The sequence below is a fragment of the Lampetra planeri genome, chromosome 29 (genome assembly GCF_965212315.1).
Source record: "Lampetra planeri chromosome 29, kcLamPlan1.2.h2, whole genome shotgun sequence".
NCBI classification, from domain to species: domain Eukaryota; kingdom Metazoa; phylum Chordata; class Hyperoartia; order Petromyzontiformes; family Petromyzontidae; genus Lampetra; species Lampetra planeri.
In genome coordinates, this window is record NC_136135.1 from 1,381,148 (window position 1) to 1,394,488 (window position 13,341).

The following is a 13,341-nucleotide window of genomic DNA, read 5'->3' on the forward strand; positions in this document are numbered from 1 at the left end:
TCTCTCTCTCTCTCTCACTCCCATCCCAGATGATTTTCTTTTTGTTAAAGTGTACTCTGCTTTAATGTTCGCACAGCTGTTGCATTTGCGCCTCTGTCGATGACGGCACACTCGGGCAGTTGGGCAAGAGTCGGAGTCGTTTATTAAACAAGAGATTTGGCGAGCGCTTTGAGATCCTTGACGAGGGCGTGTGTTTTACTTGGGCCGTTCCTGCCGGGCCCTCGCTTGAGCGCTTGCGTGAGAGCCTGGGAAAGCGGCCGTGATCAAGATTGAAGGAGGGAAGGAAGGAATGAATGAAAGTGCGCGCTGAGACGGTGCGGCCAATGGTGGTCGAGCGTCGTGTCGTGCGCGTCATCCTCGTGTCGTGCGTGTCATCTTCGTGTCGTGCGCGTCATCCTCGTGTCGTGCGCGTCATCCTCGTGTCGTGCGCGTCATCCTCGTGTCGTGCGTGTCATCATCACTCACGTTTGGACACATCTGCAGGTGGATGCAGCTGGCGTCTCGCCTAATGGGCGTGTCAGCAGCAGCAGCAACAACAACAACAACACACGTACATTAACTAATTTCTTTATAACTGCGTTTCGTTGCCCTTAGTTTGTTGTCCTTCCCCCGTAACTCCGATTAGAGCGGTTGGCTATGTACGGTGCGAAAAAAGGTCAACGTACGTACGTACATACACACACACATACGTCGTGGCTAGCAGACCTCGACATTGGTACTTGAACATCACCAAGCACGACATCATTATTGCTAAATTCCTGCCCAACTTAAACATCGGCATCGCGCCACGTTGGCCCACAGCAAAGTCAGCAAAACAAATAAAGTTTGGACTCCGCTGGAGAAGTCTTGTTTGAGTTGAACCCTCACTTGTTGTGCACAGCGGCATGGAGACCGAGTGCGCAGGCGGTGAAACTGCACCTGCACGGTGGCCCACAGGCCGGGCTTCAAAGAGGGGGGTGGGGGGATAGGCAAGGCGGGTGGGGAGGGGGGCTCAATTCATCCCTTTCAGCAGGGCCCGTGCCAACCGCGTCACTCCGCCGCAGATTGTGCGATCGTCTTTATTGCTCGACTTGTCTCCGCGAATGTCAACCCCCCCCCCCCCCGCGAAGCTTCAATGGGCCCTCAGCCGATGGGAAAGTTGAGCGTGGAAAGGGTTCGCCAGGTGGAGGTGGAGCATCTGGACAAGAGCAGCGGCAGCGGCAGCAGCGCCTCGGAGATTGGGATTCTTCGGTTGGCGTAACAGAGAATAGTATCGCACAGTTGCACCGCAGTCGCTCTTAGATTTCAGTTGGAACATCTCCCCCCCGCCCCCCGCATGTGCCCTGTGTGGCACGGCTGCCCGGGTTGTACAGCAAGGAGAGAGATTCTCTCTCTCGCTTTTTTTTCCTTCTAAAACTCAACCGAGAGATTCGTTCACACACACGCACACGCGGCATGAACATGAGCATGGCTTTGCACAGTGTAACAGCGAACTCGCTTTGATCACGGGCTTCTCCCATAACAAATGCTTGGTAATAGAAGTCTGTATGTTTGTATTCGTGTGACACACGGCATACGAAGAAGACGAGCGGACGCACACAGAGCCCAGCGCGCTCGCTCTCTCTCTCTCTGACGATGATCACCCGAGATACGCCCGGCGCATGCAGGACGTTGTAAGCTTGCTCTGCTCAGTGTCATCACGACAGCTGCATTGGCCGAGAGGGGCTGTCGGTGACCCTGACTGCTGTGCCACACACACACAAAAGAGAGAAACTGGGCGTGGAATTAAAAAACCCAAGGAAAACAGAAAGCAAAATAAGCACAGATATATCTATTCCTGATAATAATTCCACGGGCAGTTTTGTTCAACCGAGTTTGCTTATTACCAGTGATATCGATCGCCGTTGTATACGCTGGTTAATAATTCACCCTCAGAAACAAATTGTCATGAAAATGATGAGGCTGCAAACCACGTGGGCTTTTTTTTTTACCGAAGTAGGGGAAAAAATCTCGATTTAAATAGCGGCGACGATGACGACGATGACACAGATGGCTTGTGTGCGTGAGCCGTTTGAGCGTGAATGGCTATCATCATTATCATCATGAGGCACGTGTAGTGAGATGAGCACACGCCTCGAAGTGATGACTCGAATCGAGCTGCGCGGAGCGACCCGCGGGTGCGGAGGAGACGCGTTCCCTCGGCAGCCGTCCACGCACCGACAAAGTGTCTCCTCCCGTTGCTCCACATACAAAGACAAAGATCCCCCGTTATAGCCTTAACAGACTGTTGGGGCAAGTGCTGTTTGCGAGCACTTATAAAGGCCGCCACGGCACACGAGGGGGTGGGTGGCCAACACCACGCCCGGCCGGCTTTGTCTCTCTAGTGGCGATGTTTACACACCGCACCAAGTACTCATTTGAGGCTGAGTCGACCTAGGGGAGGCCCAGAGACCGGTTCAGATCATTGTCACTGGCGTTTCCCGTGAGCGGGAATCTAACTCGGGTCGCATGGTTCGTAGCGCAGCGCGCTAACCACTACACTACCACTCCACACACACACACCGCTCCACACACATTTTTTGTGTTGTAATCGCAAGCGATGTTCGGTTGGGGGGGGGGAGCAGCCGTGTCTGTGTGTCTCCTCGCCACCCCCCCCCCGTGGTTACTGTAAGTCTTGGGCATGGTGCCAGCTGGGACAGCGAAGCGCGAGAGAGAAAGAGTTGGGAGCGAGCGGGGAGAGGCGTTTTGGCTGAGACTGGGAAACACAGCCCCGGGGTTGTAGCTCACTTAAATCCATAACTACATGCCGTTTCGGCCCCCCCCCCCCCCAGATTTTTTGTTGTTGTTGGTAATTCGGTTCAGATGCCCAGGCTTATTGCCGGGGTCTTGGTCACTCTCCGCAATTCTGCCCAACCTCCCCGTCTCCATCCCCGCATCTTACCCACACCGCGTCGCCTGCTTTTGTTTTGATGTTGTTGAATCCACCCCCCTCCTCCCTCTAAGTGTGAAGCTCTCCGTCTCTTTGCGTTGGCGATGAATGGTGCAGCAGAGTTGAGAGTTCTCGCTCGTGCAGCCACATCGGTGGTGCATCGCGAGCAGCTGCACGCCGATGCAAGCCGTGCGCGCCTGCTTGCGCGCGTGTGTGTGTGTGTTCAGTTGTTGAAGTTATTAGCAATGCGATAACCAACACGGCTACCCGAGTTCCATTGCCACTCATGACCAAAACACCGATGAATGTCTGAACGCAGTCCTCGGCCTCCCCTAGGTCGACTCAACCTCAAATGAGTAGATGGTGCGGTGTGAAAACATCGCGACTAGGGAGACAAAGGTGCCCGGGCGTGGTGCTGGCCACCCACCCCCTCGTGTGCCGTTCTGGCCTGAATAGGTGCTTGCTAACAGCACTTGCCCCAACAGCATGTTAAGGTTATACGGGGGATCTTTGTCTTTGATGTCACGTTGGGGGGTGGGTGGGCACTCAGCTGAAATGTTTTTTTTTTGTTGGGGAGGAGGGGGGGGGCTTTCAGTTTTTTTATAAAATCCTCGCGAGATGGCAAAAGAGATATCGACAAGAGGCAGAGATGGAGCGCGACCGGGACAATAATCGAGACGCGTCTTGAGACGAGCAGCAGAAGCGATGCAGGCCATGCTTGGGACGCGAAACACAAAGTCACGTTTATTTTAATTTTATTTTTACGTCAATTGGCTTCTTGTGTTTGTTCGGATTCGAATTTGAGAATATGATGTACCCCGTGAGCTACTTGGGTTCCTACGCGTTTGCTTGTTTCTGTTTTTTTGCCGTGCTCTGTGCTTTGGCCCGCGGGAGCCCTCTCAGCTCTCGCTCCCAGGGTTCGTTGTGGGATGATGGATTCTTCCCGGGCCTTTTGCTTTCGTTAATGAGTGGATTCCATGCCTGCGCATTACAACTTTAGCTTTATGGAGGTTTATAGCGCATACTTTAAATATAGCAAATATATATGTTTTAATTTTGTCATAAATATTGGATTCGTTCATTGGAAATGTCATGATCACGAATTATATATTTGTAATGTTTTGGAACCAAGTTTTAAAGCATTTTGCCATCTGCAACGATATAAACACAACTTGAGTCGAAGGCTGCGTTGCTACGATGGACTTGCCATCAGGAAAACGAGGACCCACGGTCACTCACCCAACCACTCACCCACACAACAAGACAAAGATCCCCCGTATAGCCTTAATAGAGTTTTAGGGCAAGTGCTGTTAGCGAGCACCTATGAAGGCCGGCACGGCACACGAGGGGATGGGTGGACAGCATTACGCCCAGCCGCCTTTATCTCCCAAGTGGCGATGTCTACACACTGCAGCAGGTACTCATTTAAGGCTGAGTCGACCTAGCAGAGGCCCAGGTCCGGTTCAAATAACCACCACTGGTGTTGACCGTGAGCAGCCATCAAACTCGGGTGTCCGGGTTCGCAGCGCAGCACACTAACCACGACGCTACCGCTCCCCACTCACACGCTCACCCTCTCACCCACACTATCTAATTTTCCCATCTGCCTGTAATGTGTGTGTGCGGGGGGGGGTGTAACGATGACTCTCACGAAGACGAGTCGATGTGACCGAGACTTGAGTGTAAAGTTGCGTTGCTATTGCGGCACTCGAGGGCGTAGAGACAGGTGGCTCACGTTGACCACAGGGCTCCCCACGCACTCTCCACCAGAGCCACGACGCGAGCCCCCCCCCCCACGTCTCATCAGACTCAGCGGTCTCATTGCCTGGCACGAACGCCGTCGTTAACTTCACTCGTTCAAACACTCCCGAAGGCAGACGAGATTTTTTGTTTTATTTACGTTACAGAATCCAGAAATATGCATATTTCTTTTTTCATTTAGAAAATATATTAACTGTCTTTGTTATTCCCTTTGTATGCAAAATTACTTTTGCAGCAGTTCCTGTGGTTTTTCCAACTTGGTGCAATTTGTTAATCGCATCAGTGGCTCTTAGCGGGTCCGTCTGAAAATGGTGCTTGCAAGCTGTTGTGAATTCTCCATCTCGTGTCATCCTCGTAACTGGGCACTGATGCCCATCACGGCTGCTTGCCATCTTTTGTGATTGTCCACGTCTCTCCACATTTTCCCACCAACTGTCTCACAACTGTCCCACCAACGGATTCAATGTCTTTCTCTTCCCCTCCATCCCTTCCCAGTCTTGCCTTGCAGAATCATCGTTATGTCATCTCTAGCTGGAACCTTTTAAAGTTGTGTCCCGACAATGTCCCACCTTCCTTTCTCATCAGACTTTCTTTGTAAATCATCTTTACAGCCATTCCCTCTCTTGGCACATTAACAAAGACACAATGATAGCGAGATGATGATTCTACAGATGCTGCTGCTGCTGCCGATGATGATGATGATGAGTATTTTCCAGAGTGCACACAGTGCGGTGAGCTTTTGCTGGGTGCGTGTGCCACTCGTGAAAGCGGGCCTGTTCCAGATGGCTGCTTCGGGGGGTTGCGGAGTAAATCCCGCGCCGTGTTCACTGGCTCCGCAACGAATCCTTTAAGTGGAACCTGGGGGTCGCGCATCAGGAGGCCCGCCTTCAAATCCGGTGACCTCTTTTGGAAAATCCGTGGTCACCCTTAACAGGCTGGCGCCAAGGCCGAATACATCTCAAAATGCGTTTCTAAGTCACTGGTTGACTGCAGCGGGCGCTTGACTCTTGCAGCAGCCACAGTCATAGTGAGAGACGTACTGAATGTGGTGTGCCGGGTGCGGACATATTTCTATTCGGGTAGCTGATATAACTGTAGTAGGTGGCACGTGACAAATAGCAACAGGCGTAGAGGAATACTGGATGCGGTGAGCCGGATGAGGAATATTTCCAGCTCACCTGGTAGACTGTAGTAGGTGGCACGTAACGAGTAGTGAAAAGTATACTGGATGGGGTCTTCTTAAGGGTAATATTTTTTATTTTATTTTTACCAGGAATTAAGAAAAACCGTAAGCACTTTTTTTTGTTCGGCGCATTCCGCATGAACGGCAAACAAGTCAGGCGAATGCCTCTGGTGGCGCCACACTGCAGGACAGAGGCGAGCTTTATTTAACCCTCACACTACCCCAGCGCGATGAGTTCTGCGCGAAAAAATGTGATCTGACGGATCATCCGGAAAGCCTCGGGGGCTCGTGAAGGAGGAGGAGGAGGGGGGGGCCTTGGCAAGGACTGCCAATTGGCGGTCAGCTGGAAAAGTTTGACAACTGAACATTCACGTTCACCATCATCGTCAGCAGCAGCAGCCATGCTTAATCCACTGTTGGATGAAGTGTGCTCATCCAAGATTATTTCATCGCTCCATCTCCCCGGTGGACGTGCTCTCGGACGCGTTATTTTGAGTCCAGCCCAGCCGTGACGTTGTCCTGCCCAAGACAACTTTATTTTCTTAACAGTTTGGACGATGTCCTTCACCTGCGTACATCCTTCCGATATTAGGAAGCCACCTGGGGCTATGCACTTTTAAATTTAGATTGAAAACATTTGTTTTTTTTCCCAATAACTTTTAGTGTTTAGCTTGTAGTCCTTCTCCTGCACCTCCGATAAGCACGTTTGGCTACGTACGGTGCGAAATAAGTTTTAAACATACACATACCGACATGCGCGTGTTCTTTATTCCGTGCGTTCCCTTGCCTGTCTCGCATTGTCATCCCAAGCATGCATCTCTCCGTGCTTATTCGCACATTTGCGTTTTTTTTCATTTGTTAATGGCCATGTTTCTGATCCATATATCACTCACGCAAAATCGTTTTGTAGTAAAGTTCATCCATACATGTGATGCAATCTATTAGTTATTGTTACGTATCATTGTCGTCTAATGTACATTCAGCAATTGTTTACATGTTTACTCGGTTTGCTTTTGTGACCCAGGTCTCCCTTGAGACTTTCGATGTCGATTGGCTCTCGCCGGGTTTGTATGAAGTTTGCCAACGTGAACATTCTCAGTTTTAGTTTATCCAGGAGAGCCTCGCAGACTCTCAAGATGAGTTGTCACCGGGCTCCATCCTGCTACAGTAGCTTGTTTGGCCGCTTGCGTTCACGAGCTTTTGGCTTTATGTGTGGCAGGAAACTGCAGTCCGCCCGTAAACCGGTTGTTTGAAGCTATCCTTGTTAGGCTGGTCTCTCCGTCTGTGTGTGTGTGTCTCTCTACTTTGCTGGATTGTTTAATTGTTTGATTGATGAGCCACTTGCCAAACCTGGTCCTCATCCCCAACCCCAAAACCTCCCCCCACCCCCCGCCAGATCCACTCACTGCCCCCCCCTCAAACTCCCGGAGCTAAAACCACCATTGCCGGCGTGTCCGTCGCAGCTAACGATGACAGGACACAATGTGGCCCATTGTGTAAGGATGGCCCTGGAGCCAGGCGGACGTCGCAGAGAGACGTCGCAGAGAGGAGGCAGTGGCGGCCGCTCATGAGAGCCCGGTGGGAGGGCCTCTGGTCCCCACGAGAGAAGAATAAACAACAATAATATTATAATAATGGTATTAAAACAAACGGAACAATATTTAATGGCACGTTTGAAAGTTCACAAACTGCAAATTACAGGCACGTTTACGGGACGAGATGAAGCGAGGGGTTTCGTGAAGGCGGCCGTTTCGTAGAACCGCTGCAAATTGGGCCCCGACATAGCGCTCACTGTGAAAGGAATCTGCTGGGATTGACACCGCGCCGAGGGATGTTCACGCGCCTGAGTGTGAGGCTGAGGTCGCTCCGTTTATTATTTTCCGGAGGCAATGACAGGGAATGGCCCAGCCTTGGCCCATTGCGTGACGCGTCTGTCAATTGCTCTCGTCAGTTACTAAAACTCACAGACGTAAATAATAATAATAGTAGTCGTGCCAGTGAGCACCGTGACATGTGGATCAGAGACACGGTCATTGGTGCAGGAAACTGAACACGCAAAAAAAAACTAAAGAGCGTGTGACACAAGAGCATTGAGAGATGCGTGCTCGGAATTGCGTTGAGAGACGGGAAGAGGCACGCGTGGGTTCGAGAAGGTTCGCAGCTTAATGGCATCATTCTAACTGCTCCTAGGGGCCAGTGTGCTTGGGCAGGACACGTTCCTGAAAGGGATGATGATGGAGTGGCAGCGAAGGGGATGGGACGCGTCCGAGAGGACCGTCCACGGAGGAGATGGAGCGATGAAATCATGTCGTGTGCAGGCGCGGTGGGTTGATTGTTTCAGTCGCGGGATCGTGAGAAATAGCGACGGCTAGGGGTGGCCTTCATCCAGCAGTGGATTGATTGTGGCCAATGATGATTATGAAGCCAAGGTTTAAACCCCGTGTCTCAGCGGTTCCACCTCAAATTCTCCATCAGCACCCTGAGCCAGAGTACAATAACAACGACATCCTGACGATATCCTTCCCCCTACTGTGGACAATCCATCCGCCAAAAGGCTTCCGTGCTCCACCAAAATATTCACCCATCGGCCCCCACCGCAGATTGGCGAATTTGGTGGCGTTTGTCACCACCCGCGGTGGCGAGATGGTAACTCCCTCGCCTGCTATGCAGGAGGTCTTGGATTCGATCCCGACCAAAAAATAAAAATAAAAAAGGCCTAAATAAATTCGTACGCGAAATGCTAGATTGTGGTGCAAGTGTTGTTCACCATCGTCAGCCATCATCGATCCAATGCCGGATGAAAGCTGCCCCAAGCCGTCACCATCTCCCACGGTGCCGAGCAGCAGCGCGGCATCTGATTGAATATCTCCGTCTCCACGGTGCTCGTTCTCCCGGGCGCGTTCCCTTCTTTGACCGCCGCTCCGTCGTTAGCCTCGACCGCCGGCCGTCACGATCCCTCCGAGCAACGCGTCCTGCCCACGCCCACTTAACTTTTCCCAACAGTCGTCGCGCACACGCAGATGCTCCCCACTCACCCGTACACGTGCACGCAGTCACGCACGGCCACACGGAACATAAATCAGCGCCGCCGGGGCTAAGGGCAGCCGCCGCGCAAGGCACGAGGACACCGCCCCATGCACCCAGGCCGAGCGGCAGAGGAGGCGCTGGGGCGAATGTGAGAAAGGGCGTTGGGCGAGCGGCTCCCTCGCTCACGGCGCGGCCCTGGGGGGCTTTTTATTGCGGGGTGCTCTAGCTGGCCACACGGCATTTTGAGAAGACAACACGTGATGCCCTGCTGAGACGAGACAACCGAGCCACCTCTGTGCAGGGGTGGGGAGGAGGATGAGGGAGGGGTGGGGGGGGGGTGTTACGGCATGGGAATTTGAGTGAGGGCTCCTTAAGAAAGGAATTGGCCAGGAGGTGATCAGGTGGCTGGGGAGCTCGGGGTGTCGAAAGACACGTGACTGAGAGAAGTTGAGCTGGCACCGCTGAGATCCTGGGAGTAAATCGTGGGGTTCGTGATCGTCATCATCGTCACCCTTGATCGATCCACTGCTGGGCGACGGCATCTCCAAGCCGGTGCTCATATCTCACAGTCTTGCCACGGAACGATCTCCCTAGCGACCTTCACGCCGCATGATCGAATTGCTCTACACCCGTGGCACAACAACAACAACAACAAAAAGGTCCTCTCGGGCGCATTCTCGCGCTTAGCAGCCGTTCTGTAATTGTTGTCGTCCGGCGGCCACCATCCATCCATCCCTTCGTTCCTTCCAGTCGTGTGACCCTGCCCAAGGCCGTGTACTTCGTGAACAGTGACAATTGTGCCGTGCCACGTGCGTTCCTCTTTCCGACTCGCCGCTGTAATTCCGAGCGTGCAACTCTCCGTGATCCTTCGCTTCTTTTTGTTTCTTCAACTTCTTTTTCATTGTGTTCGTTCAATTCTCTTTGTTAGTGTCCAGGTTTCTGATCCGTATGCCACAGCAGGCGACTCGCGCTGTATATTGAATCAGGTTCATACACTCAAACATTGGCAGCGAGCGATGATGATGATGCTGCTGCTGATGTGCTGGCAGCGGTGCACTCGCACGGTTAACAATCGCTCAGCACATTCATCAATGACAGTGTGGCCTCAAAATTAGTATTATAACATCGGTGACGTTTTGGGGCAATGGCTCCTCCACATAGTACACAATGTGGTATGGTGTGCTATGGTGTGCTATGTAGGAAGGGTCGTTTCCCAAAACGTCGCCTGTAACATACTTTAAGTCCACGGTATTCATGAGGATAGTGTTGAGTTCAAATGCAAATGTAGTTTTTCACCTAATTTGGCTAAATGTCAGGCCTGAAAATATATTATTCATCCAGCAGTGGCATTTAATAAGCACTGCGTTTTAAATTACAATTATTCGTATCACAATACGTTTTGTTAGAACAACATAGCGATCGTCACGATTGAAGTTACAGACACGCGCAGCAGAAATGGTTGTAGTTTAAATGTAACCGAGACGATTTTGGTAACGTGGCCTCTGTGAGATTTTTGAAATCTCATCTTGAGCGCGTTTCCACAAAACGTGTCCTGGCACGCGTGCATGCACGCGCACACACATGGATGTCAAAAGATCACATTTTCTTTACTTAATTAAAAAAATACATAGACCTGGATGTCAAATACAGTACTACAAATATTTAAATATTAATATACTTCACCACCATCAGCAGCCATGGTCAATCGACTGCTCCCCAAGGCAGCAACATCTATTTAACATCTATTTACAACGATTTAACATATTTTCAACATCAATATCCCCCGACAAACAAAACATATAATTCAATGATTATTAAACACTCAAACAAATCACCGTGCAGTCGCGTTGATGCACGTTGGTGATCACAGCCACAGTTGGAGTCGTGGATTGAACCGAGCGTGTGCTAACAAAGGCAGCGATGAGCACAGAATAGACGTTTTCTGTGTTAAATGGCAATTTGGGTTCAAGATGAAACCTAACCCAGGTGTAAAAAATCGTTATCACTCATGCACAGCGTATGTTACAAAAGACGATTCACAACACTGACCAGGACCAATGCGATCAACGTGAAGAGGCTTTCATCCAGCGGTGCATTGATAAAAGTGACTTTAAAATATTATTATCATAATCACTTATGATACATCTTAAAATGAATTACGCTGCATTGATTTCGTCATCGCCTTCTCCGCTGCGAATTTCCCACCGGTGGATTGTCGGCGCGTGCAGACACTCACTCACTCGCTCGCACGGTCACACTCACTCACTCGCTCGCACGGACACGCACACTCACTCACTCGCACGGACACGCACATTCACTCGTTCGCTCAGCCTCGTGCCGATAGAACAAATCGCGTAGATAGTCCTCTCTCTCACAGATATTCCGGCATTTCTCGCCTAAACTATTTTAAATTAGCAATTTTTATTTTACCAGGTAAGGCCCACTGAGCTATACAGCTCTTTTTCATAAATGACCCGGCCACAAACGATAACTCATCGATAGTGGATTATCATGTGGGAATTCCGAGCAGCCAAATAATCTAAACGCATGTTGATTTTATATGTGCAGGGAAAACCCAGAGGACAAAAATCCACGCGACCACGGGAAAAACCTACAAACTCCAAAGAGGCGTTAGGATCTGGATCGAACCCACGACCGTCCTGTATACCTGGCGAGGTAGTTAACATCTCGCCACCGTGCCGAGGCCTGCCGATCGCCGCCGTAGGACCTCGCAGCCGAACCTCTCTGGGCGACATCAGCGGCCTGCTGCTGGTCCTGGAACAGGAATTAACATCAGCTGGGCTGTGGCACTGAACAGAAAAAAATCAAACACAACGATTACAGATTTAAAGCAACTGTGTAGTCGGGAAATTGCATACTCAGGGCATTTGTGGCCTCCTCTGTCACCCTGGTCGGACCTCTTGGAGGAGGTGGAAGTGGCCGGTCGTTTTTCCCCAGCGGTGTGCCGGATCAACTCACTGCGGTGGACGCATTTTTACTGCTGGGTGTCACAGAGATTGACCCGACCTCTGGATCGCAAGTCCAGTGTGCTGACCGTTGCACCAACGTCAGCATGCAGTCGCAAATAATACAGTTTGCAAATACATTTTAAGCCAAGTTTGTTTTTGTTGCAGCGTGGCGAGGTATGCACCCTGGTAATGACAACAGAGAGAGTCAACAAGAGAGGAACCCGTGGATGAGGGAACCCAACGCTTATGAGAGACATCGAATTGGCTGTCAACGAAAGTGCTTGGGGGGGGGGGGGCTGGGGGGAGCCACATCCACCGATTCAATGAGTTAGCATTACCCTTCGTGGTTGTCCATCGCTGGCCACGCTTATTCACGGGATTCTCACGGCTCTCTAATGAACGTTCGCCCGCCCCCTCCGCGCCCCGCGCAACTTGCGTTTCCTCCTCCTGCTCGTTATACCTCTCGCCTCACCGACAATTTGAAAATCCCATCAAGGGCACTCGGCTCAGAGGGGGCTGGCTGTCTGCGCGGCATGCGAGTCGCCTCCTGGTTGACTGTACGGGGCCTTAAGGGGAGAGAGGCCTGACGATAAAAACAAATATAAGAATAGGCTTTGCTCTTTCTGTCTGGCAATAATGCAGGAGGTGTTAAGATCTTCCAACACCAAACAGATTCATATTTCAAGGAATCAAGTCTGCATTAAGCAGACGGACTTGTGGCGAATCGTGCAAACACGCTCTGATAATATTCGCGTTGTCTTTGAAACTGATTGGCCTCCACCAGAGACATACTTCTTTACGGCCTTTTGATTCACCGCCAGTGTTAGACCGGAGAACGCCGAAAGGCGATGTGTAGGAAGCCAATGCGAGTATCAGAGCATGGCTTTATTTTGGTGATTTTCGAATAGTTTTTTGGTTTGGCCATGTTTGTTTGTTGTAGTACAGAGTTAGACTGATGGCTTTAATCTAAGTTGTCTTGTGGTTGTTGTTATTGTTTGACTTGCATCCCACTGGGATATTTGCACAGGGTTGGTGTACTTACGGTGATTTTTCTGCAATATGTTGCTGTCTTTTCTTGGATTTTCTGTTTACACATAGTCACATTAAGATGTTTTTTTGTTAATGTTTTTGTTTTTTGTTTGTTGCGGTTGCACCCGATTCAAGAGCCGAATGGCTCACAGGGCTATTCCTAATAAATGAACTTTGAACTTTGTCTAGCTCGGGTTGATACGTTACATCTATGGGACCTGAGAGAGGCCTGACCCTCGCCGGGGGCCGAGGGCTTCACTTCACATCGCCGCCGCCGCTGCTGTGGCTCCAAGAGGGAGCCGCGCGGGGCCGGCAGGCCGCCTCGCGCTCACATATTCAGATGGCACCCTGGGAAAAAAAACACGCAGAAATTCTCGATGTCCAGACAGTAGTCGGCCCTTTGTTAAACAAGTAAGCAAATTAATGGATGGGAAAAAAGTTGACGATTACGTCCATTAAAAGTG